The 23,888-nt window shown below is 49.8% G+C and overlaps 3 long non-coding RNA genes across 6 annotated transcripts; all 3 read left to right on the forward strand.

The window, feature by feature from the left end:
• The first annotated feature begins 3,741 nt into the window (after window positions 1-3,741).
• LOC311437913 lies at window positions 3,742-5,811 on the forward strand. The gene is made up of 3 exons (XR_014693817.1): window positions 3,742-4,209; window positions 4,480-4,533; window positions 4,634-5,811. It is a non-coding gene; the product is annotated as an uncharacterized lncRNA (long non-coding RNA).
• A 3,168-nt stretch (window positions 5,812-8,979) lies between these two features.
• LOC311437914 lies at window positions 8,980-16,922 on the forward strand. Of its 4 annotated transcripts, none has more exons than XR_014693818.1 (6): window positions 8,980-9,309; window positions 10,775-10,876; window positions 12,409-12,482; window positions 12,913-13,058; window positions 14,129-15,417; window positions 15,841-16,922. It is a non-coding gene; the product is annotated as an uncharacterized lncRNA (long non-coding RNA). The 4 variants fall into 4 exon arrangements; XR_014693820.1 differs by lacking the exons at window positions 8,980-9,309; window positions 10,775-10,876 and adding an exon at window positions 11,570-11,660 and having other exon boundaries at window positions 14,129-14,526; window positions 15,319-15,417; XR_014693819.1 differs by lacking the exon at window positions 10,775-10,876 and having other exon boundaries at window positions 9,033-9,309.
• Window positions 16,923-21,352: 4,430 nt separating this feature from the next.
• LOC311437916 lies at window positions 21,353-23,416 on the forward strand. The gene is made up of 3 exons (XR_014693824.1): window positions 21,353-21,814; window positions 22,085-22,138; window positions 22,239-23,416. It is a non-coding gene; the product is annotated as an uncharacterized lncRNA (long non-coding RNA).
• The last annotated feature ends 472 nt before the right edge of the window (window positions 23,417-23,888 follow it).

A 23,888-nucleotide genomic window follows, 5' to 3' on the forward strand; every position in this document is an offset into this window, starting at 1 on the left:
GGGAATTTACTTGGGTCAGGTATACTGTGTGTATGTGGTTTTATGCACGTAGAACTGCCTGTACTACACTATCTTTTAAATAGGTGGTGGTAAGAGGAGACAGCTTTCTTCTAGTAGATTCTTCCTTAAGTTTCTTTAGTGATTCCGGGGGCGCTCACTTGACCGTGATGTGCCTGACCTGGTTAGCATCTAAACCTCCTCCTCTGATGTGGTACAGCTGTCTGCTAAATTAGTTACAGAAAGATGGTGACTTTAACTCAGACAGTTCTCTCTTACCTCGCTATTGTTTTATCTGGATAATTTGAATTTGGATTAGAGCAGCGGAGGGAAAAGATGCCTTACACTGAAACGGACGCGAGTCTGTGAGAAGAAAGCCAGGCGTCCTTGGAGACTGTGCCAATGAAAAGGGGAAGAAAAATGAGTGGAATAAATCTGAGTGCACATAGTCCTGCATCCCGAAGGGAGCACAGAAGGAAGGTTGCTTGCTTAGAAGAGCAGTGGATGCTTCGTGCCCGCCTTAAAGAGAATATTAACAGAGAGAATTCTTTGTAAGACAAGCTGCCCCGCAGGGTGTGGGTAGCAAATACGTTGGAAAAAATACAGCCACAAGCTCCGAATGGCACAGTAGGCGAGCTGTGATCCGCCCGACAAGGCCTCCCGCGGGCGCCCTCTGCCGCCACCTGCTGGTGGAAAACGAGTACTGCAGGCGGCCGAGGGGCGCGCATGCGCGGTGGCACCGGCGGGCGCCCTCTGCCGCCACCTGCTGCTGTTACTCGGGTACTGCAGGCGGCCGAGGGGCGCGCATAGCGCGGTGACTCCCGCGGGCGCCCTCTGCCGCCACCTGCTGGTGGAAAACGAGTACTGCAGGCAGCCGGGGGGCGCCCTCTGCCGCCACCTGCTGGTGGGAAGCGAGTACTGCAGGCTGCCGGGCGCCACGAATGCCGCATGACGCCCGTGGGCACCCTCTGCCGCCATCTGCTGGTGGAAAACGAGTACTGCAGGCGGCCGGGGGGCGCGCAACGCGCGGTGACGCCCGCGGGCGCCCTCTGCCGCCACCTGCTGGTGGGAAGCAAGTACTGCAGGCGGCCGGGGGACGCGCATGCGCCGTGGGGTCCGGTGGCGCCCTCTGCCGCCACCTGCTGGTGGAAAACGAATACTGCAGGCGGCCGGGGGACGCGCATGCGCGTTGGCACCCGCGGGCGCCCTCTGCCGCCACCTGCTGGTGGGAAAGGGGTACTGCAGGCGGCCGGGGGGCGCGCATGCGCGGTGACGCCCGCGTGCGCCCTCTACCGCCACCTGCTGGTGGGAAGCGAGTACTGCAGGCGGCCGGGGGGCGCGCATGCGCGGAGACGCCCGCGGGCGCCCTCTGCCGCCACCTGCTGGTTTTAATCGGGTACTGCAGGCGGCCGAGGGGCGCGCATGCGCGGTGACGCCCGCGGACGCCCTCTGCCGCCACCTGCTGGTTTTAATCGGGTACTGCAGGCGGCCGAGGGGCGCGCATGCGCGGTGACGCCCGCGGGCGCCCTCTGCCGCCACCTGCTGGTTTTAGTCGGGTACTGCAGGCGGCCGAGGGGCGCGCATGCGCGGTGACGCCCTCGGCCGCCCTCTGCCGCCACCTGCTGGTTTTAATCGGGTACTGCAGGCGGCCGAGGGGCGCGCATGCGCGGTGACGCCCGCGGGCGCCCTCTGCCGCCACCTGCTGGTTTTAATCGGGTACTGCAGGATGCCGAGGGGCGCGCATGCGCGGTGACGCCCGCGGGCGCCCTCTGCCGCCACCTGCTGGTTTTAATCGGGTATTGCAGGCGGCCGGGGGGCGCGCATGCGCGGTGGGGCCCCGGGGGCGCCCTCTGCCGCCTCCTGCTGGTGGAGAACTAGTACTGCAGGCGGCCGAGGGGGGCGCATGCGCGGTGAGGCCCGGGGGCGCCCTCTGCCGCCTCCTGCTGGTGGAAAACGAGTACTGCAGGCGGCCGAGGGGGGCGCATGCGCGGTGGGGCCCGGGGGCGCCCTCTGCCGCCTCCTGCTGGTGGAAAACGAGTACTGCAGGCGGCCGTGGGGCCGTGCATGCGCGTTGCTTATTACGTCGTTGTTTTTTTTGCTGTGTAATTTCCTACGCTCCTAGATTTTTCTTCATATGTAAATCACACAGAATCACAGATCTTCTAGGTTGGAAGAGACCTCAAGATCATTGAGTCCAACCTCTGACCTAACACTAACGTTTGAGCTAATTCCCGTGGAAAATATTTCATTTACTTTCTTGGTTGTATTGTCCTTTCTATGTTCAAAGCTGAGGCATAAATACGGTAAATTTTGCTTCTAGAAACACCCCAGTTCTTTTGTCTGCACTCTGCATGCTGTAAACTAGGGATAGGCACAAAAAAAACCAAATAAATAAATAAATAAAAGAACACAGCTGCTGCTGCTCCTGCTCTCTTTCTTGTGGTTTGCCCCCTCCTCTTTCCCAGGTGATTGGGTTTGGGTGCTGGGCGGGGCCAAATGGTATAGGAGCCCCAGGCACGGCATCAGAGAGCTCCTTCTGCCCGGGCTGCTCTTTGGGGTCAGTGCTTTGTTGATGCTTCTGTTAGTTACATGCAGGGTTCTTTTGGTGGGTCAGGGTCTGGTACGATCTTTTAGAGGAAACCGATCTAGTAGTATGTGCATTTATTGCTTGAAGCTCTTTGGAGGTGATTAATTGTTATAGCACATTTATGGATAGGATGTCAATGTTATTTTGTGCGTTTGCTTTGTTGTTCTAGGTCCCTCGTGATTTTTGCAGGGTTACAGGGCAGATGCCACCAGATCTACCCCTTTCGTTGTTTTTGTTTTGTTTGATTTTTTTTTTTTTCTTGATTTTTCTTTTTCTTTTTTGGAAGGGGGTTTGGGATTTGAGCATCTCAATTTTGCGGGTTTGGGATTTGAGCGTCTTAATTTATTGGGTTAGGGGTTTTAGGCATAGGACTTCAGGGGTTTAGTGTGGTAAATAGTTTGGGTTAGGTCCGTAGGGGTTTCGAGGATGTTTAGGGATAGGGCTTGAGGCTTTTTTGTGTAAGGGCGGGAAGGGCTAGGGTTACAGTGAGCGCTGTTAAATGTAGTTCTCGAAAACTCGGCCTCTGATTGGCCGTGCTGGCTGTCCAGGGAATTCTGGTAGGTGTAGTTTTCCGGCACCAGGCTTCCGGTAGGCCGTGTTGACTGCCCGGAGCATGCCGGGAGATGTAGTTCTGGGACTCCGAACTTCCGGGAGGCCATGTTGGGTGCCCGGAGCATGCCGGGCAATGTAGTTCTGGGCCTCCGGACCTCCGGGAGGCCATGTTGAGCGCCCAGAGCATGCCTGGAAATGAAGTTCTCGGGAACCAGGGTTGGGCTTAGGGACTAGGGCTGGGGCTAGGGTTAGAGTTTAGGGTGAGGGTTGGGGTTAGGGTTAGGGCTAGTGAATGCTGGTTCTCTGTGTTTGCAGATGACGGTGAGCGTGTTTAAACTAATTCCAGTTGAAGAAGTTTCAGTTACTTGCTTGGTGCCGTTATCAGTTCAACATTAAAAGCTGCAGCAAAAGCAAAAGGGGATTTTTGCTTCTAGAAACACCACAGGTCTCTTGTCTGCTCTCTGAATGTTTTTGAGATAAAACAGATTTTAAAAAACAAAGGAAAGGAAAGGAAAACAAAACAAAACACAGCTGCTCCTTTTGCTCTCTTCCTACTTTCATGTGCTTTGCCCCTCCCCTTTCCCAGGTGATTGGGTTTGGGTGCTGGGCGGGGCTAAATGCTATATGAGCCCCAGGCATGCCATCAGAGAGCTCCTTCTGCCTGGGCTGCTCTTTTGGGGACAGTGCTTTGTTTTTCCTTCTGTCCGTTGCAGGGTTGTTTAGGCAGGCTGGAGTCTATGGATTTCTGGATTTTAAGTGCTTGGAATTCACTTAGTAGAGGGATGTTTAGTAGGGGCTGCTGGCTCAGTTTGGGGCGCGGTTGTCACTGCAGTTATTTTCCTACAGCCAATAGAGTAAAATTCCAGTTTGCCTTTTAGAGGTGCTATAAGTGGGTAAAGAGAACAGATGGAAGCGTGTGCCACGTGGGGTAGGCAAGCGGCTGAGGTACAGGAGGGGATGAGAGCATGTGATTTTTTTTCTGGGGATGAAATGGACTCAATTTTGTTGGTGTATAATCTGTTCTGCTCCTAGATTTTTCTTTCAATGTGAAGAAAAGTTTGAGCTAATTCCAGGTAAGAAAGTTCCAGTTACTTGCTGGGTCGTATTGTCCTTTTAATATTCAAAGCTACAGCAAAAGCGTGGGGATTGTTGCTTCTAGAAACACCCCAGTTTTCTTGTCTGCACTCTGCATGCCGTTGAGCTAAAGCAGACTAAAAAATAAATAAATACAGGAAACACACACACAAAAAACAACAATAACAAAAACAACAACAACAAAAAAAACACACCATTGGGTGATGTGTTGTGAACGCAACGATCATTTAATCCCTTTGTTTTCCCAGGTGGTGTGGATGATACTGGTTGCACTGTTGGAGCTTGGATTTGGAGAGGAACAGGTGAGCATAGTTGTATGTTGCATCAGCAGTAGTCAGCGTTGTGGAGAAGGTGGGCATCATGACCGGCATGCTAGTGAATGCTGGTACTCTGTTTTTGCAGCTGATGATGAGCCTGGCAATTGACTAAGATGACGACCAGTGCCTGTGTATTTCTTGAGGCGGAGGGAATTTACCATGCAGCAACCTGAGAGCTAAGTTGGGGGGCACCTGGTATCTGCATATCTGGGGTGGCTAATGGGAGCTGGGAGCCAGAGCAGCGTGGAGCCAGCTGGCTGAAAATACTTGGTGCCGCTGCGAGGGTGGTTCAGGCTGGGTCACGTTCAGGCTGCTTGTGGCTGGGTCACCAGGCTAATAGAAGCAGCGGGATTATTTTGTAGCGTGAGTGCGTGCGCCAGGCAGGACAGTTTCCTTCTGTTCGTCTGTCCTGTAGTGTTGCTTCTGCAATGTCTGTTCTGTGCTTCTCGGGTCTTGATATCCTTCTAGCTTTTTACACTGGACAGACCAGACAGGCGACTTGGTAGCGGTGCTGAAGGGCCTCAGTGCTTGTTTTGTCATCGTGGCTCTGATCCGAGCACTTCTTGTCTTGCAGTCGCTGCTTGAAGTGCAGTTCTGTTTCAGGTCTCGTGCATCATATTCGGTTTGAGATCGCATCTGTTTCCATCCTCGCTCTTGTGGAAGTCATCTGGGCCGCATCAGGAGCTCTTGCTTGGGAATTGATTTCCTAAGCGTCGTCTTATGTGATTAAGGAGGTATTGGGGAGGCAAGGACAGTCCCCAGACAAGGACTGTATATCTCGAAACAAGACACCGGAACTCACGATAAGGAAGCGGCAGACGGACAGAGAAACAAATGTAAGGACTATAAATCTCAAAACTGGACGTTGGAATTCATTATAAAGACACAACAAAGGGAAGAATTAGCAACAGCCAGCTCTTGCGATTAAGAAACATGCCAACTCAGCGGATTCCTGACCAAAGGTGAAAAGTACAATGTGAGGAAGACTCGGGGTCTTCCTCCCAAAGACCCCTGCCCACGTCCCAAAGGCCCCTGCCCACAGTTCTTGGGAGGCTCTACTCAGGCGCAAGGTGCCAAAAGGCTAATTAGCATGAGAAGCGAGGGAAGGCGGGGGTAGGCAATGAATATGTATAGGCGCCGGTAGAATATTGATAGATTGATTGTATAAATTCAAGACTGCTTTCTGCTTTGGGTATGCACGATAGGTGGAGAGATCCCCCCGTGCATCCAGCGCTGCAATAAAGAATATACCGCTTAAAGGAATTTCGGCTTCGATCTTTGAATCATATGGGGTTTTCAGTCCCCATCCTTCTGGTCTCTTGTCTTGAAGGAAGGCTTTTTAGACCTCCATCACCCCAGTTCTGGCAGTGTCTTCCAGTCGCGTGTCGTGACATTTGAGTCTCTCCTTGGGTCTGGTGCAGAGCACCTGTTGTGACTTGCTGTTGCCATAGGGCTTCCCTCCGGGGGTCACTTGTTCTTGCGCCTTGTGTTGTGTGTTTTGTTTGTAGTGTTTGTGGCGTGGCTGTGTGTGTATGTGTTTGGTCTGGAGCTGTCCTGCCTGGCAGTTAGTGATGACAGCTAACGTGGCAGTGCATGGGTGTGCTAATACATTGTCCGGACTGTGTTGGCGAAGACATCTGGTCTGCCTCTGGGCACGTACTGAAGGGCAGCAGGCACAGTCATCTCTGTGGTGTTTGTCAGATGTGCGTGTGGGGGGGAAGAGTTGAGCTGCTTGTGAGCAGCTGCTCGCATAGTGCTTGAACGGTGTGCTTGAGGAGGAGGTCTGTGGAATCTTGAAAGCTTACAGATAAGGGGTTTTTGAAACTTTTATTTTTATTTCTCTCCTGTCCCCAGTAGAGCGTAAACCTTTGGAGGAACCTGTCACAGGAAAGAGCTCCTTCCGGAACTGTTCAGCGCTCCGTAGGCAGCTCGGTGACTGGCTTGGTCTACTTCTGAGGTGTGCTGAGGTATGGGGGCTGCTGTTTTGAAATGATAATATTGTAAACGGGGTCCCTTTGTGTTGTTGAGGGATGGGTGCTAATGCTGGCAGCTGAATGATTATCTTGTGACCGTTTTCATTTGTTAAAGCTGAAACACAGTGTACAACGCGGGACTTGACCGGAGCTGCTTTTGGCAAGGTGAGCGATGAACAGATGTAGCAGGTACTTTAGGGGTGCAGTTGTCACTGCAGTTACTTAACTGCACAAAGTACAGTAAAAATCCTGTTGATATTTCAGGGGTGTTGTAGCTGGCCTAAGAGAGCAGATGGAAGCATCTGCCTCGAGGGCAGGTGAGGGAGCAGAGGTTAGGGAGCAGATGAGAGTAACTGTCCCAGCTGTGCTGTGGCTTTGGATGCTGCTTCAGCCTATGCTTTTCTTTTTGTTTCACAGGTGTGTCGCACAGGCTCAGAGGGGCCAAGCTGCACTCTGAAGAGCAGCACGGGAAGGGCGGGCTGTTTGTGAGCTGGATTGGAGCAGAACTGCCAAGTAGCACGAGGTGACTGCGAAGGGTCTTGCTTTGCAGGTGCCATGGCAGGCTCTCCACAGAAGCGGTTGAGGATTTGAGAGGAGGTTGCAGATCATCGAGGAGCGACACGTGCAGGGACGGCTTGAAAACGGTATGGCTGCTTTCTCTTCTGTTTATCGGGTGTCCCAGGCGACGTGGGCTGTGATGTTAGCCTTTAGGATCGGAACAAAGCAGGTGCTGATGGCGGTCTTCTTCGGTAGGCAAAGAGGTGCCCGAAGCCCCCTCCTGTGCAGCCTGAGCACGCCTCGCTGAGGATGAAGCTTGCTTTCCAGCAGTTCTGGAAACTGTGTTGAGGCTGAAATGCTGCGTCTGTGTTCGGGTTGGGGTTGCACCTTGGTGAGTGTAGGGATGGGTTTTAAGTGGGTGCAGCGGAGGGCCCGGCCCCAGTGTCCTGTAGTGTGTTTTGACCCATCAGCATAGCCTTTTGGTTCTCAGATAGCCTGCTGAAGGAAGTGATTTTTGCTGCGAGTGGAACGGAATTGATTTTGTTGGCGTATAATCTGTTCTGCTCCTAGATTTTTCTTTCTGCGTAAATAAAAGTTTGAGCTAATTCGAGCTGAAAAAGCTTCAGTTACTTGCTTGGTTGTGTTGTCCTTTCAATATTCAAAGCTGCAGCGAAAGCATGGGGATTGTTGCTTCTAGAAACACCCCAGTTCTCCTGTCTGCCCTCTGCATGCTGTTGAGCTAAGCCTTATAAATAAGTAAATAAACCACAGCTGCTGCTCCTCCTCTTTCTACTTTCATGTGCTTTGCCCCTCCCCTTTCCCAGGTGATTGGGTTTGGGTGCTGGGTGGGACCAAAAGGTATATGAGCCCCAAGTATGCCGTCAGAGAGCTCCTTCTGCCTGGGCTGCTCTTTGGGGGTAAGTGCTTTGTTTTTCCTTCAGTCAGTTGCCGGGTTCTCTAGGCAGGCTGGAGTCTATGGATTTCTGGAATTCTAAGGGCTTGGAATTCACTTCATAGAGGGATATGTAGCAGAGGTTGCTGGCTCACTTTTTTTTTGGGATGGTGGGATACGCTCCTGTGTTTGATCTGTATTTTAATCTCTAGATGAATCAACCCACTTGTGTAACTCTCCAGAGGACTAAAACCAGCTTGATGACATGCTACAAGAGGCTTGACCGTGTTGGTGCAGTATTACCAAGAGACTGAGCAGGGTCACCTTTTTCATCTGCAAAGGGTATGTCTGCCATTACCCCTGCCGGGGCTGCTATGCATTCATGGCCTTGTGGCATTTGTGGACTTCAGTTTGTTTGTTTGTTTGTTTGTTTGTTTTATTTGTCTGGCTCTGGTCTCTGTGTTTGAGTCCTCTGCATGTGCCGCACTGTTTGCGTATCCATTGTGGATGTGACCTTCTCTCTTTGTTTCTTGTAGCTCAGGGCGTAGGCACGGAAGCTTGAACGAAGCATGAGGGTGAGTGGACAGCAGTGGGGGCCCCGAGTTGCTCGGTGGACTGTGTGAGTCTGCTTCAGCTGTCGGGCCGGCTTTGCAAGTGCCTTGCGACAGCAGAGTACGTCTCCTGCCACGTTTCTGACACGTGCCAGACGTCAGCGGTTCCAGGGTTCCAGTTCCTGAAATGCTGGAGATGCTCGGAGCACGAGAGGAGCTGGGGCGGCTTCGGGGGGCTGGGGGAGAGGGGACAGGGGAGAGGGGGGCGGCTGCGGCGGCGGGGGGGGGCAGAGAGGGCAGCAGGAGGAGGTGCCGTTGCGTGCGCGTGGCCGACGCCCCTCTGGATTGGCTGGAGTGCTCCGTCCCGAGGCATGCTGGGAGCTGTAGTTCTGCGCTGCCGGGCGGCCACGTGGGCTCCGGGCTGCGCGGCCGGGCCGGGGCCGGGCCGGGGCCGGGCCGTGCGCGCCGGGAGGCGCAGGTTGCCGCTGGCGGCGAGCGCGGTTGCCGGCGGTGAGGCGAGCGAGAGCCTCCGGGGGTGCCTCCTCGGAGCGTCGGGCCGGGAGGGGCGGGGGGTGTTGAGGCCGGGCGCGGGTCCTCGCTGCGCTTGATCGTTGGGCTGCGCCGCGCCGCGCCCCGGAGGCTTTCCTCTCCCTGCGTCCTGACAGCCGGCTCTCTCCTTGTGCTGCGGTTCACCGGGGCAGAAGCAGCTCCCCGCCGCTAGGACCCCTGCGGGGTTTGTTGCCGAGCGAAGGTGGCGCACCGGGTAAAGCGAGGAAAGCCGCAGCTGGCGTGCTGCGGTCGCAGGGTTCTCAGGAGAGAGAGCAGCCCGTCCGTCCCGACTGCCCAGGTAAGTCGCAGCGACCTCGGGGTGGAATCAAGGCGTGCTCGTAAGCTTCCTGCAGCCCCGGCTCCAAGGCTTCGTTGAATTTGCGGAAGCGCGAGCTGCTCGGCGCTGGGAAGCGCAAAGGGAAGGAAGGCACGTAGTGCCTGCCGAGTCGTAGTAGCCTCTTAGACCTAGAATGAACTGGCCTGTCAGGCTCTGTCTGTTGCTCAGTCTTTGGTACGAGAGGCTAAACTTTGTCCCGCCTCAGCTTTCGGAGTTGTCCTAGGAATAGACCGGTGCTTGCGGGGCTTTCCAGGACGCTGGTTGCGGTCAGTGAGGACAGACGTGAGAGGCAATTTCTGTCTGTCTGTCTGTCTGTCTCTTGGTTATGTCCCAAGAGTTTTGCTTGAACTGTGTGCAATAAAGGAGGCCTTGGGCCTGTACTGAGCAGCGAGAGAGAGCAAAACTCTGCGTAAGCACTGGCCGTGGCAACGTTGCTTGGGAGTTGAGCGGCTGGGGGTCTTTCCAGAGGTGGGGGGTCTTCCCAGCGGAACTCGGTACGCAGGCAGAAACGTGACCTTCGAGGTCTTTGTTTGTCTTGCGCTGCAGCTGTGGTATTTGCCCCATAACTGTATGGAGTTGCTGAATTCTAGAGGGGATGATGATAGAGACGTCCCTGGTTCAGCCTTTTTTTGCCGCAGTCCTTGCAGAAGTTGTGGAAAAATGAGTAGTATCCTTCTCTTTAAGTTCACCTTTTAAAGAGTTCGTCCTGCAGACTCCTGTCTCCGTGGTTTAGGTACGTGATTTGTGTGAAACAGAGCCAGGCTTTCCTGTTAACGAGTGCCCTGATTGAAATTCCCTGTTGTTGGAGAACAAGAACCATCAGTGGTGCTTGGCAGTTTAAAACCTCTTGGCTTACGCAAAGGCTAACTTGCCAAAGCGAATGGGAAGTAGCCTAAAGTTCAGTAAATGCGCTGAATAGAAAAGGCCGTCTTCTTGACGGGAAAAGAGCTTTGCAGAACGTGAGCTTTGTTTCCCGTAGGGCTCCCTGCTTGCCCACCTGTTCAGCGATTACTGCAGGCTTTGACTGGTCCCCTCAGGCCCAATATCGCACACGTGCTGTGCTGCAGACGGTGCCTTAGCTTCCTTGCCGTCTCGTGCTGCGTTACTTGTACCTGCGGAAAACTTACTTCAGTGTCACAGAAACCCCGTGGGAAGCGTTCCCGACTCACGCCGGTAGGACCATCCCGTCGCGGCTGGTAAAATCCAGGAGCAGGACGATGCTTGGAAGAACGTCACCTATGGAGGAGAAGACAACAGTCTCCTTCCTGTTAGGCAACAGGTTTCCAAGACTGGTTTCCCCACCCCCCTGTGCGTTTTGAAGGAGGCAGTCCCTAAGCTGATGCAATCCAACTATCCAACTGCATCTAAGATGCTGGTTGTTACTTCCATAAGCTATAAAGGAACTTAATGTGTTCTGTGTTTTTAGGTCGAGGCTCGTGTGCGTGAGTTTGGCTTGTCGCGATGGCCGGTGTAGATGATCGCTCACGTGCCCCAAAGCTCCTTGTGCTGATGCTGGATCTGCCCCACGGTAAAGGACCGCATGCTGTGTGTTCAGCTTTTCTTCCTTACCGTGTCGTCCGTATGTACGTATGTATTTACTTCTCTGAAGGAAAGGGTGGATTTTTCGTGGGTCCCTCTGTGCGCGTCTCGAACCAGGCTGCAGTAAATACGCGTAAGCGAGTAGGCTGCTGCAGCGCGTCCTGGACAGTATCAGGGTGCTACTCTGCTAGCAGTGGAGAGCTGGGTGAAGGTGCCCAGGGTAAGGGCTTGTTCTGCCTCAAGTTGAACAGAAAGTTTCAGGAGTTGAGCATCCCAGGGGATGTTTGTAGGACTGCTGTTAGACGATAAAGGTTCGGATGGCTGTCGACGAAGGGGATTTTGTTGGTTCTTTTTCGATAGCTGTTCCTGCCAAAGATCGCGTCGGTCACAAAAGGTAGTAGTAACCTTGCGGTTTCTATGTTCTGTAGCGTTTGTACTAAAATACACTGGCAGATGAATAAATGAGCAGGTACAAATACACGTGACTCTGTAGCTGAGACTAAATAACGTGCAGTTTCTTCTGTGTTTTATCTTTCAAAGCACGTTGTTGCTGAGCGCCTGAGCTTTTTGCTCGCATTACCGAGGAAAGGAATGGCAGTGCTTCTTCCCCCCTCATCTCTCTTTTTTTTTTTTTTTTTTTTTTTTCCCCCCTCTCCTCTTCTTCCTCGATGACAGGGTACTCAATGTTTTCCTCGGATGTCCACGTGAAAAACGAAATAAATAAATAAATGCTGATGGTGAAGACACTGACAGAATTGGGTGACATTTTCAAGGTAGAGGAGGGGCGAAGAATGTGGAAATTCCTGGTACATTAGTGGTGCTCTGTTAACAAAACTGACGTATACGCCACTTGCTGTTCCTAGTTTTTTGGTTTGGTTTTCCTTTCAGTAGTCTCCCCGAAGGCTTTTGCGGACACACGGTGTATCTTTTCTGTTCTTTTCAGTATTCTGAAAAGTATTCAGTATTTCTTTTTCAGTATTCGTTTGTCAGGAAAGACGACCGTGCAATCCGAGGGCTGTGGACAACCATCTACCAGGTGGTTGTTGCAGCCTCCATCGGTCATGTTATTTGTGCTTTTAGCTCGCCCTCTCCTATATCTTGAGTTGAATTTCTTTTTTTTTTTTTTTTTGGCAACGCTATGTTTGCAGTGATAGCATTGCTGCCGAGGTATTTTTGACTAAAAATGATCTTAACTGTAGTAGTGAATTCACAGAGTGTGGCTTTGTGTAACGACTCCCGCGATCACAACTTTTTTTTTTTTCCTTTGTCACAGATAGGAGGAAAGCTCTTTCCGGAGAGATGGAAAGAAAGTTGTTTCAGAATACGTTCAGAATGTCTGAAGTTGTTTTGGAATTTTTTTTGTTTTGTTTTGTTTTTTAGTAGTTAACGGTAGTACAGCCCACAGAGCAATTTCTTTGTGCGTGAGAACTCGCGGGTTAACTGAAAGTTACTTGTTTTATTATAAAACTAGGATTTGAAGCCACGGGCATTCAGAAATGCATATGATATGTCTTGTCACAGTCTTCTAGATCAGCTAACCGGAATGAGAACCAATCTTCTGAAAACACACAGGGATATCGTGGGGCAGGATGAAGGTAAATGGACACAATTATTTATTAATATTCTGGTACAGCTATTTAATTCACCTAAGTAGTGTTTCTGTCCTCGGTGTGGGAGAGGAAGTAGACTTTGCATCGTTTCTTGGGTCAGTCGTTCTTCCCTAGATTCCGAAGGAGAAGAATGAAATTTCTGCCTTCTGTCACAAAACATGTTGTGCGTGTTTGGAATTTGAAAATTCAGTTTCATGGGTGAGCTTTCCTGTGCAACAGGATGCAGTAGATGTTCTTATAGTGATGGTGAAAGGAAAGAGGGGCTTTATTTGCCTTTTGCTTTTCCTTTGTTTTGTAGAGGGAGGAAATAGTGATTTCTAGATCTTAAATGCTAACGCTGGAAATGGAAGCATGCGAGGCTTGTATTTCCTTAGTCTTAAGGTAGACTAAATTTAGATACCTTGTTCTGCTGCAGACTGCCTTCACGGCGTTCCTGTTGCTCAAAGGGGAAATCATCAGGAGTAGTTGAAAATGATGCCTTCACCCCTTCGGGAGATTGATCCAGATCAACCAAAAAGGCTTCTTCATACACTTGGCAGTCTGTTCAAACAGGATGAGAAGGTAGGAGAAGTCTTGCTATCTGCTGTATCATTATTTGAAAAGTAACTGAATTGTAACACGGAGGCAAATACTCTGGTAGTGAATTGACGAAGCAATTGTTTTTTACTTATATTAAAAAAAAAAAAAAAAAAGTCTTTTCAGGGTACGATGATAGATGAAGCAGATAAATTTGTTGCTGGGCCTCAGAATAAGATCAAGCGTCCTGGAGAGCCCAATACTCCAGCATCACTAAAGAGAGAAGGCGTAGCACGTCGCCGCTATTGCGACGGCCACAGTCACTGTTGTGACAAACCATGTTGGTGGGAAAGGGCCACCCTGTGCTGCTGGATCTCCGTCACCATATCTGAACCTCAAAGGCATGCCAACAAATAAAGGTGTGTTGGAGTTGTTGTAGTACAGGAACTTGTGTGGTCATAAATGGACATAGTGTGCAGGGAAAAAAAAAAAAAGGTCTCCGTGCTTTCTGTGTTAATTCAAAAGGACACGTAAGTTTTAGAGTTAATTGGGACTGAATTTCTTTGGTCGGCTTAGACAAACAGGCTGTTGCTATAGGTAACGAAGTCCTGAATGAGCAATAATTTGGAACTGTTTCTAAAAAGTGCTGAAACCTTTCACCACGATGGTTTGGCGGTAGCAAGGATTTCATTTCAGCTTTTAATTCTCATTTGTGTATTCTATAGTGGGGAAGGGAGAAGTGGGGAAGGAAAGTGTGTAAAAAAAAAAAAAAAAAATTTAAATTTCTCACAAATAGTAATTTACCCACCTGTTGCAGCAGAGTCGAAAGAAAAATTTGCTGGAACTGGGGGAAGGAGGGGAAACTTTAGTTTGCTTTAGTCACTGAAACGGGAATACAGCAAATAACTTCACGACAGTCGTATGAGACGGTTGCAGCCCAAAAGGAGGTATTCCTGTGGTTGCGTCAAAGGGTGAATAAAACTACTGAAGTGATCTGACAGTGCTGAGTAACTCTCTCCACAGTACTTTCAACAAGAAGGGATGCAGAATAATGTCCTTCTGTGTTTTTTGATCCTGCAGTTATATGCACTACTAAGCTCCTTCTTAATTTTCAGACACTGGTATCAGTACTGTCCAAGATGGTAATGGAGAGAAGAAAGCAGAAAACTGTCAGTTGCTGGAAGAGCAAATTGATGGCTTGTCTGTGCAAATGGCTTCTTCGGTTCCAGCTGTTAAGGGAGAGGATGAAATGTCACCTGGTGACTTAGACTCTCTACATGATGAGTTCAATTGCTTAAATGATGCAAAGATGGCTTGGATCGTAAACCTGGTACCAATGCACTTGTTCGAGGGCCTCTAAATTACAGCGTGGCTGGAGATGACCAAAAACGAGTGATGGAGTCTACTTCTGAATCTGTGCCAAATTGATTTAAAATAACACCTACAATGTTGGAGGGAAGCGATGCTGGTATTAAAATCAGAGTGGTGAAAGAGGTTTGCAAACGTGGAAGAAGTAAGTTCTTTATTAGTGTATTAAAAATAGGCTAGGGGTACAGAAGACTTTTTCTTGAAATGAGGATCTATTTTGAAAATAAACCCTCAGATTTGGAATGATTTTTGATTACTCGTGTACAAGTAGTGGAAGAACAAGAAAGTAAGTACATGTATTCACAGTCCAACTTTATATCCTCACCGTCCTTACTGCAGCACTCTTAAGCAGGCTTAGTCACAGCACCATTCGTGTTTTCATAGTTGGTTCAGAGAAGAAAGCACAGAAACCAATGAAAAAATACTGTTGTTTCACATCTAAGGTGTCCGGTTCATTCTTTTGCGCTACTTTTTTTTTTTTTTTTGTTAAACTTTATACGAGACAATCGTGCTCATGCTCCACATAGATCGGTCATCTTGTAAAGAGTAGTTATCTTAAACCTCTGCTTTCAAAAATGACAGCTCTAGGTTGAAACATGGCTCGGTATCCCTTTGTTTCTATTAACTGCTGATCATGGCAGCGTGTTCGTGGAGATACAAGGCTTCTCTGCTGATTAAACCTAGTCTGCATTTTCCAAGGGCAGGTGTTTCTAGATACTGCTCTTTTAAGAGAACAAAATTCAGCGTTACATTTGAATATCAGCTAATCGATATCACTTCAAATTATTGGTATGCTGGCTTTTTTTTTCTTACGTGCATTACTGTATGCAGAAATGGGAAACTCTAGGCTTTGTTGTTTTTCCTTTGGCTGTTGAGATTTACTGAAAATGCATTTACAAGATCTGTTTCTAATATCTGTTTGGATCTCTTCTTTAAGATCGTGAAAAAAATCTTCTCTCTTCTTGAGGAGGTACGTACAAGGACGGATGGAAACTCAGAAGTATTTCATTGAATTTGCTATAAGGGAAGGAGCAAGGTTTGTATAGATACGAATGATTCGGAGTTAAACGCTAACGTTGTTCATGATAGCAAATCTCAGTCTTTTCCAAAACAAGTGTTTTGTTTTGACATACCTAAATTATTACAGTTTCAGCGGTCAAACTGCCGTTGTATTTTCTGAAGTAAATGGTCGTTACCTAGAGCTGAAGTGTGAAATAGAAAGATACGGGTGGTTATGGAAGAAAGACCCAGAATTTGCGTGGGTTGGGGAAAGATGGCTGTATCAAATTAAATTTGCCATTCTGATGTCAGAAATGAGGGAAGCTCTTCCATGCTGGAAACAGAGAGCCTCCGCTAATACTGTTTGTCGTGGCCAAATAATACTGAGTTATTTAACTGCTGTTTTTGGAAGAAGAAATGAAATTACTTCCCTAGGTTTAAAAATCGTGTCTTAATACAGCACTTAGAGAGAACGCTAGAGGAGCTAGAGTTCAACAGCCTACCCAACAGAGTTAATCAGGTGAACGGTAGATAATAGTGTACCAGCCAGAGGAATACGGACCGGGAATGAGTTTGCTGTGCCGCAGAAGAGTGGAAGAGGACGTAGCTGTTGCCCTCGCCATCCTGGCGGTCAAGTGATCTTACTGTCAGAGTCCGAGAAGAAGCAGCAGAGCTTTAACTTTACGAACCTCTATCGGCAGAAGCTGGGCTGTAACCTTAAGGACGTGCTATGAAAGGTGTGGCTTTTTTCCTGTGGAGGGTGCTCTTTGCTCAACAGGCTGAAAAAAATAACCATTGCTGCCCCTCCTGCAGGTGGTGAGAATTTACTCACTTGAATACTGTCATTAGCCGTTTTACGTGCAATAGGCAGTGGATCGCACTAAAATGGGGCACTGTCAAATGCACACAGTGTCTGCATTGTGGAGAGATCCCATCTGTTGTGTCCCCCCCCCCCCCCCCCAATAAAAAACCAACCAACCAACCAAAACTCCCAGAAACACCTGCACTGGTAATATTGCATGTTGCCAGCACAGAGACGAGGGCCTTGTTCCCGAGAACTGCTAGCCATGCCTTTAAACTTGAGATTCAGCGTAGATCGAGAGTAAAGAAACTGCTGTTGTGTTAATGAAAGCTAAAGACAGCCCTGTGACTGTTACCACTTGGTGGTTACTAAACAATCTACCTCAGACTCTCTTCTGTTTTTATCTGCAGACATTATGAAAGCGCACCTGAGGCTTCCCAGGTCCCTGACTTCAGTTCTCTTTCATCCTGTGAGGAGGACGGAGATTCTTCAGGTGGCCTTGCCTTGGCACACGCTGTGCTTTGGAAGCACTAAAAAGAAATGCTTTTAAAAGTGTGCATTTATTTTAATGTTCATACAAAAGAGATTGGTTTTGAACAGTGTTGTTACCGGATCACTAATTTGATATTTTAACTGTATGCATTTTTTTGAACATAGGTGTGTGTGTGTGTGTGTATATGTGTGTGTATATATATATATATATATATAAAAAAAAAAAATAAACCGTTTTATTAATTCTCGTTAAGTGCTGATCTGAGGAGTCTGTAATGGGCAGCGCTGAATTCCTCAAATTGTCTGTCACCAACAGACCGCTAATATTTTTTGTGAAACCAGTCTGCATATCCTGAAACCCCACTTCTGGTAATAGCTGCGGAATGTGTTTGTTACTTACCTCCCGGTAGCACGTACCCTGGAGCACCTGCCTCATCAGTCAGCTCAGCCTGTACAGGGTGTACATTTTTGCTCCAAGGCTAAAGTGTTAAAGACACCAAGTTCCAGCTTACCAAATCCTTGGTTACCCGAGTTAATATCCTCCCTTCCGTTCCTCTTACTCTTTTGTTCAAAGGTAATGTTGTGAATCACAGAAAATGCAACGAAGACTGGAGCACCTGCACGTAATTAATATTTTCCTTTTAAACGGTAATATGCCAGTAGTAAGTGGCTCTTCAGATAATTTTATTTTCGGTTGTTCTCATTTAAAAACAGTCTCCTGCTCCTTTAACAGCTTTCTTTTAAAAGACAGGTTGAAGTTGTGCTGGCGTTAAGAAGCTCTTCACAAGGTACTGGGGCTGTCCTGAGGATTCCACTTGACCAGCCAGCAGAAGAGGCAGGGAAACATACTTACATTGATGGCCTGAACTTCTCTTCCTATTACTCTTTTTAGTACTAGCCAGCGTGTGTGAGACATCTTTTCCTTCTCCTGTGAAGCAGTGGGCTGGTCTTTCTGGAAGAGGTTGTTTGACCATTGGAATTACACCAGTGAGATTCAAGAAGGAAATAAAATCCAAAAGCAGCAGCGTATCTTTATTACTACGTTAAGTGAGAAAGTGACACTTGGAACGAACTCGTTATAAACAATTCTGAACTCTTTTCTTAGCGGGAACGTACTTGAAAAAAAAAACAAACGAACCACAGGAGTACCTTGGAATACATAGGGCGATTCATCCCTTCAGGATCATTACACGGCAGCTGTATGTCACCACAATACACCTCTTTTGCTTAATGGTGGACTTCTCAGAGGGAATTTACTTGGGTCAGGTATACTGTGTGTATGTGGTTTTATGCACGTAGAACTGCCTGTACTACACTATCTTTTAAATAGGTGGTGGTAAGAGGAGACAGCTTTCTTCTAGTAGATTCTTCCTTAAGTTTCTTTAGTGATTCCGGGGGCGCTCACTTGACCGTGATGTGCCTGACCTGGTTAGCATCTAAACCTCCTCCTCTGATGTGGTACAGCTGTCTGCTAAATTAGTTACAGAAAGATGGTGACTTTAACTCAGACAGTTCTCTCTTACCTCGCTATTGTTTTATCTGGATAATTTGAATTTGGATTAGAGCAGCGGAGGGAAAAGATGCCTTACACTGAAACGGACGCGAGTCTGTGAGAAGAAAGCCAGGCGTCCTTGGAGACTGTGCCAATGAAAAGGGGAAGAAAAATGAGTGGAATAAATCTGAGTGCACATAGTCCTGCATCCCGAAGGGAGCACAGAAGGAAGGTTGCTTGCTTAGAAGAGCAGTGGATGCTTCGTGCCCGCCTTAAAGAGAATATTAACAGAGAGAATTCTTTGTAAGACAAGCTGCCCCGCAGGGTGTGGGTAGCAAATACGTTGGAAAAAATACAGCCACAAGCTCCGAATGGCACAGTAGGCGAGCTGTGATCCGCCCGACAAGGCCTCCCGCGGGCGCCCTCTGCCGCCACCTGCTGGTGGAAAACGAGTACTGCAGGCGGCCGAGGGGCGCGCATGCGCGGTGGCACCGGCGGGCGCCCTCTGCCGCCACCTGCTGCTGTTACTCGGGTACTGCAGGCGGCCGAGGGGCGCGCATAGCGCGGTGACTCCCGCGGGCGCCCTCTGCCGCCACCTGCTGGTGGAAAACGAGTACTGCAGGCAGCCGGGGGGCGCCCTCTGCCGCCACCTGCTGGTGGGAAGCGAGTACTGCAGGCGGCCGGGGGACGCGCATGCGCCGTGGGGTCCGGTGGCGCCCTCTGCCGCCACCTGCTGGTGGAAAACGAATACTGCAGGCGGCCGGGGGAGGCGCATGCGCGTTGGCACCCGCGGGCGCCCTCTGCCGCCACCTGCTGGTGGGAAAGGGGTACTGCAGGCGGCCGGGGGGCGCGCATGCGCGGTGACGCCCGCGTGCGCCCTCTACCGCCACCTGCTGGTGGGAAGCGAGTACTGCAGGCGGCCGGGGGGCGCGCATGCGCGGAGACGCCCGCGGGCGCCCTCTGCCGCCACCTGCTGGTTTTAGTCGGGTACTGCAGGCGGCCGAGGGGCGCGCATGCGCGGTGACGCCCGCGGACGCCCTCTGCCGCCACCTGCTGGTTTTAATCGGGTACTGCAGGCGGCCGAGGGGCGCGCATGCGCGGTGACGCCCGCGGGCGCCCTCTGCCGCCACCTGCTGGTTTTAATCGGGTACTGCAGGATGCCGAGGGGCGCGCATGCGCGGTGACGCCCGCGGGCGCCCTCTGCCGCCACCTGCTGGTTTTAATCGGGTATTGCAGGCGGCCGGGGGGCGCGCATGCGCGGTGGGGCCCCGGGGGCGCCCTCTGCCGCCTCCTGCTGGTGGAGAACTAGTACTGCAGGCGGCCGAGGGGGGCGCATGCGCGGTGAGGCCCGGGGGCGCCCTCTGCCGCCTCCTGCTGGTGGAAAACGAGTACTGCAGGCGGCCGAGGGGGGCGCATGCGCGGTGGGGCCCGGGGGCGCCCTCTGCCGCCTCCTGCTGGTGGAAAACGAGTACTGCAGGCGGCCGTGGGGCCGTGCATGCGCGTTGCTTATTACGTCGTTGTTTTTTTTGCTGTGTAATTTCCTACGCTCCTAGATTTTTCTTCATATGTAAATCACACAGAATCACAGATCTTCTAGGTTGGAAGAGACCTCAAGATCATTGAGTCCAACCTCTGACCTAACACTAACGTTTGAGCTAATTCCCGTGGAAAATATTTCATTTACTTTCTTGGTTGTATTGTCCTTTCTATGTTCAAAGCTGAGGCATAAATACGGTAAATTTTGCTTCTAGAAACACCCCAGTTCTTTTGTCTGCACTCTGCATGCTGTAAACTAGGGATAGGCACAAAAAAAAACAAATAAATAAATAAATAAAAGAACACAGCTGCTGCTGCTCCTGCTCTCTTTCTTGTGGTTTGCCCCCTCCTCTTTCCCAGGTGATTGGGTTTGGGTGCTGGGCGGGGCCAAATGGTATAGGAGCCCCAGGCACGGCATCAGAGAGCTCCTTCTGCCCGGGCTGCTCTTTGGGGTCAGTGCTTTGTTGATGCTTCTGTTAGTTACATGCAGGGTTCTTTTGGTGGGTCAGGGTCTGGTACGATCTTTTAGAGGAAACCGATCTAGTAGTATGTGCATTTATTGCTTGAAGCTCTTTGGAGGTGATTAATTGTTATAGCACATTTATGGATAGGATGTCAATGTTATTTTGTGCGTTTGCTTTGTTGTTCTAGGTCCCTCGTGATTTTTGCAGGGTTACAGGGCAGATGCCACCAGATCTACCCCTTTCGTTGTTTTTGTTTTGTTTGATTTTTTTTTTTTTCTTGATTTTTCTTTTTCTTTTTTGGAAGGGGGTTTGGGATTTGAGCATCTCAATTTTGCGGGTTTGGGATTTGAGCGTCTTAATTTATTGGGTTAGGGGTTTTAGGCATAGGACTTCAGGGGTTTAGTGTGGTAAATAGTTTGGGTTAGGTCCGTAGGGGTTTCGAGGATGTTTAGGGATAGGGCTTGAGGCTTTTTTGTGTAAGGGCGGGAAGGGCTAGGGTTACAGTGAGCGCTGTTAAATGTAGTTCTCGAAAACTCGGCCTCTGATTGGCCGTGCTGGCTGTCCAGGGAATTCTGGTAGGTGTAGTTTTCCGGCACCAGGCTTCCGGTAGGCCGTGTTGACTGCCCGGAGCATGCCGGGAGATGTAGTTCTGGGACTCCGAACTTCCGGGAGGCCATGTTGGGTGCCCGGAGCATGCCGGGCAATGTAGTTCTGGGCCTCCGGACCTCCGGGAGGCCATGTTGAGCGCCCAGAGCATGCCTGGAAATGAAGTTCTCGGGAACCAGGGTTGGGCTTAGGGACTAGGGCTGGGGCTAGGGTTAGAGTTTAGGGTGAGGGTTGGGGTTAGGGTTAGGGCTAGTGAATGCTGGTTCTCTGTGTTTGCAGATGACGGTGAGCGTGTTTAAACTAATTCCAGTTGAAGAAGTTTCAGTTACTTGCTTGGTGCCGTTATCAGTTCAACATTAAAAGCTGCAGCAAAAGCAAAAGGGGATTTTTGCTTCTAGAAACACCACAGGTCTCTTGTCTGCTCTCTGAATGTTTTTGAGATAAAACAGATTTTAAAAAACAAAGGAAAGGAAAGGAAAGGAAAACAAAACAAAACACAGCTGCTCCTTTTGCTCTCTTCCTACTTTCATGTGCTTTGCCCCTCCCCTTTCCCAGGTGATTGGGTTTGGGTGCTGGGCGGGGCTAAATGCTATATGAGCCCCAGGCATGCCATCAGAGAGCTCCTTCTGCCTGGGCTGCTCTTTTGGGGACAGTGCTTTGTTTTTCCTTCTGTCCGTTGCAGGGTTGTTTAGGCAGGCTGGAGTCTATGGATTTCTGGATTTTAAGTGCTTGGAATTCACTTAGTAGAGGGATGTTTAGTAGGGGCTGCTGGCTCAGTTTGGGGCGCGGTTGTCACTGCAGTTATTTTCCTACAGCCAATAGAGTAAAATTCCAGTTTGCCTTTTAGAGGTGCTATAAGTGGGTAAAGAGAACAGATGGAAGCGTGTGCCACGTGGGGTAGGCAAGCGGCTGAGGTACAGGAGGGGATGAGAGCATGTGATTTTTTTTCTGGGGATGAAATGGACTCAATTTTGTTGGTGTATAATCTGTTCTGCTCCTAGATTTTTCTTTCAATGTGAAGAAAAGTTTGAGCTAATTCCAGGTAAGAAAGTTCCAGTTACTTGCTGGGTCGTATTGTCCTTTTAATATTCAAAGCTACAGCAAAAGCGTGGGGATTGTTGCTTCTAGAAACACCCCAGTTTTCTTGTCTGCACTCTGCATGCCGTTGAGCTAAAGCAGACTAAAAAATAAATAAATACAGGAAACACACACACAAAAAACAACAATAACAAAAACAACAACAACAAAAAAAACACACCATTGGGTGATGTGTTGTGAACGCAACGATCATTTAATCCCTTTGTTTTCCCAGGTGGTGTGGATGATACTGGTTGCACTGTTGGAGCTTGGATTTGGAGAGGAACAGGTGAGCATAGTTGTATGTTGCATCAGCAGTAGTCAGCGTTGTGGAGAAGGTGGGCATCATGACCGGCATGCTAGTGAATGCTGGTACTCTGTTTTTGCAGCTGATGATGAGCCTGGCAATTGACTAAGATGACGACCAGTGCCTGTGTATTTCTTGAGGCGGAGGGAATTTACCATGCAGCAACCTGAGAGCTAAGTTGGGGGGCACCTGGTATCTGCATATCTGGGGTGGCTAATGGGAGCTGGGAGCCAGAGCAGCGTGGAGCCAGCTGGCTGAAAATACTTGGTGCCGCTGCGAGGGTGGTTCAGGCTGGGTCACGTTCAGGCTGCTTGTGGCTGGGTCACCAGGCTAATAGAAGCAGCGGGATTATTTTGTAGCGTGAGTGCGTGCGCCAGGCAGGACAGTTTCCTTCTGTTCGTCTGTCCTGTAGTGTTGCTTCTGCAATGTCTGTTCTGTGCTTCTCGGGTCTTGATATCCTTCTAGCTTTTTACACTGGACAGACCAGACAGGCGACTTGGTAGCGGTGCTGAAGGGCCTCAGTGCTTGTTTTGTCATCGTGGCTCTGATCCGAGCACTTCTTGTCTTGCAGTCGCTGCTTGAAGTGCAGTTCTGTTTCAGGTCTCGTGCATCATATTCGGTTTGAGATCGCATCTGTTTCCATCCTCGCTCTTGTGGAAGTCATCTGGGCCGCATCAGGAGCTCTTGCTTGGGAATTGATTTCCTAAGCGTCGTCTTATGTGATTAAGGAGGTATTGGGGAGGCAAGGACAGTCCCCAGACAAGGACTGTATATCTCGAAACAAGACACCGGAACTCACGATAAGGAAGCGGCAGACGGACAGAGAAACAAATGTAAGGACTATAAATCTCAAAACTGGACGTTGGAATTCATTATAAAGACACAACAAAGGGAAGAATTAGCAACAGCCAGCTCTTGCGATTAAGAAACATGCCAACTCAGCGGATTCCTGACCAAAGGTGAAAAGTACAATGTGAGGAAGACTCGGGGTCTTCCTCCCAAAGACCCCTGCCCACGTCCCAAAGGCCCCTGCCCACAGTTCTTGGGAGGCTCTACTCAGGCGCAAGGTGCCAAAAGGCTAATTAGCATGAGAAGCGAGGGAAGGCGGGGGTAGGCAATGAATATGTATAGGCGCCGGTAGAATATTGATAGATTGATTGTATAAATTCAAGACTGCTTTCTGCTTTGGGTATGCACGATAGGTGGAGAGATCCCCCCGTGCATCCAGCGCTGCAATAAAGAATATACCGCTTAAAGGAATTTCGGCTTCGATCTTTGAATCATATGGGGTTTTCAGTCCCCATCCTTCTGGTCTCTTGTCTTGAAGGAAGGCTTTTTAGACCTCCATCACCCCAGTTCTGGCAGTGTCTTCCAGTCGCGTGTCGTGACATTTGAGTCTCTCCTTGGGTCTGGTGCAGAGCACCTGTTGTGACTTGCTGTTGCCATAGGGCTTCCCTCCGGGGGTCACTTGTTCTTGCGCCTTGTGTTGTGTGTTTTGTTTGTAGTGTTTGTGGCGTGGCTGTGTGTGTATGTGTTTGGTCTGGAGCTGTCCTGCCTGGCAGTTAGTGATGACAGCTAACGTGGCAGTGCATGGGTGTGCTAATACATTGTCCGGACTGTGTTGGCGAAGACATCTGGTCTGCCTCTGGGCACGTACTGAAGGGCAGCAGGCACAGTCATCTCTGTGGTGTTTGTCAGATGTGCGTGTGGGGGGGAAGAGTTGAGCTGCTTG

The sequence above is a fragment of the Aythya ferina genome (assembly GCF_964211825.1).
Source record: "Aythya ferina genome assembly, chromosome: 5".
Taxonomy (NCBI): domain Eukaryota; kingdom Metazoa; phylum Chordata; class Aves; order Anseriformes; family Anatidae; genus Aythya; species Aythya ferina.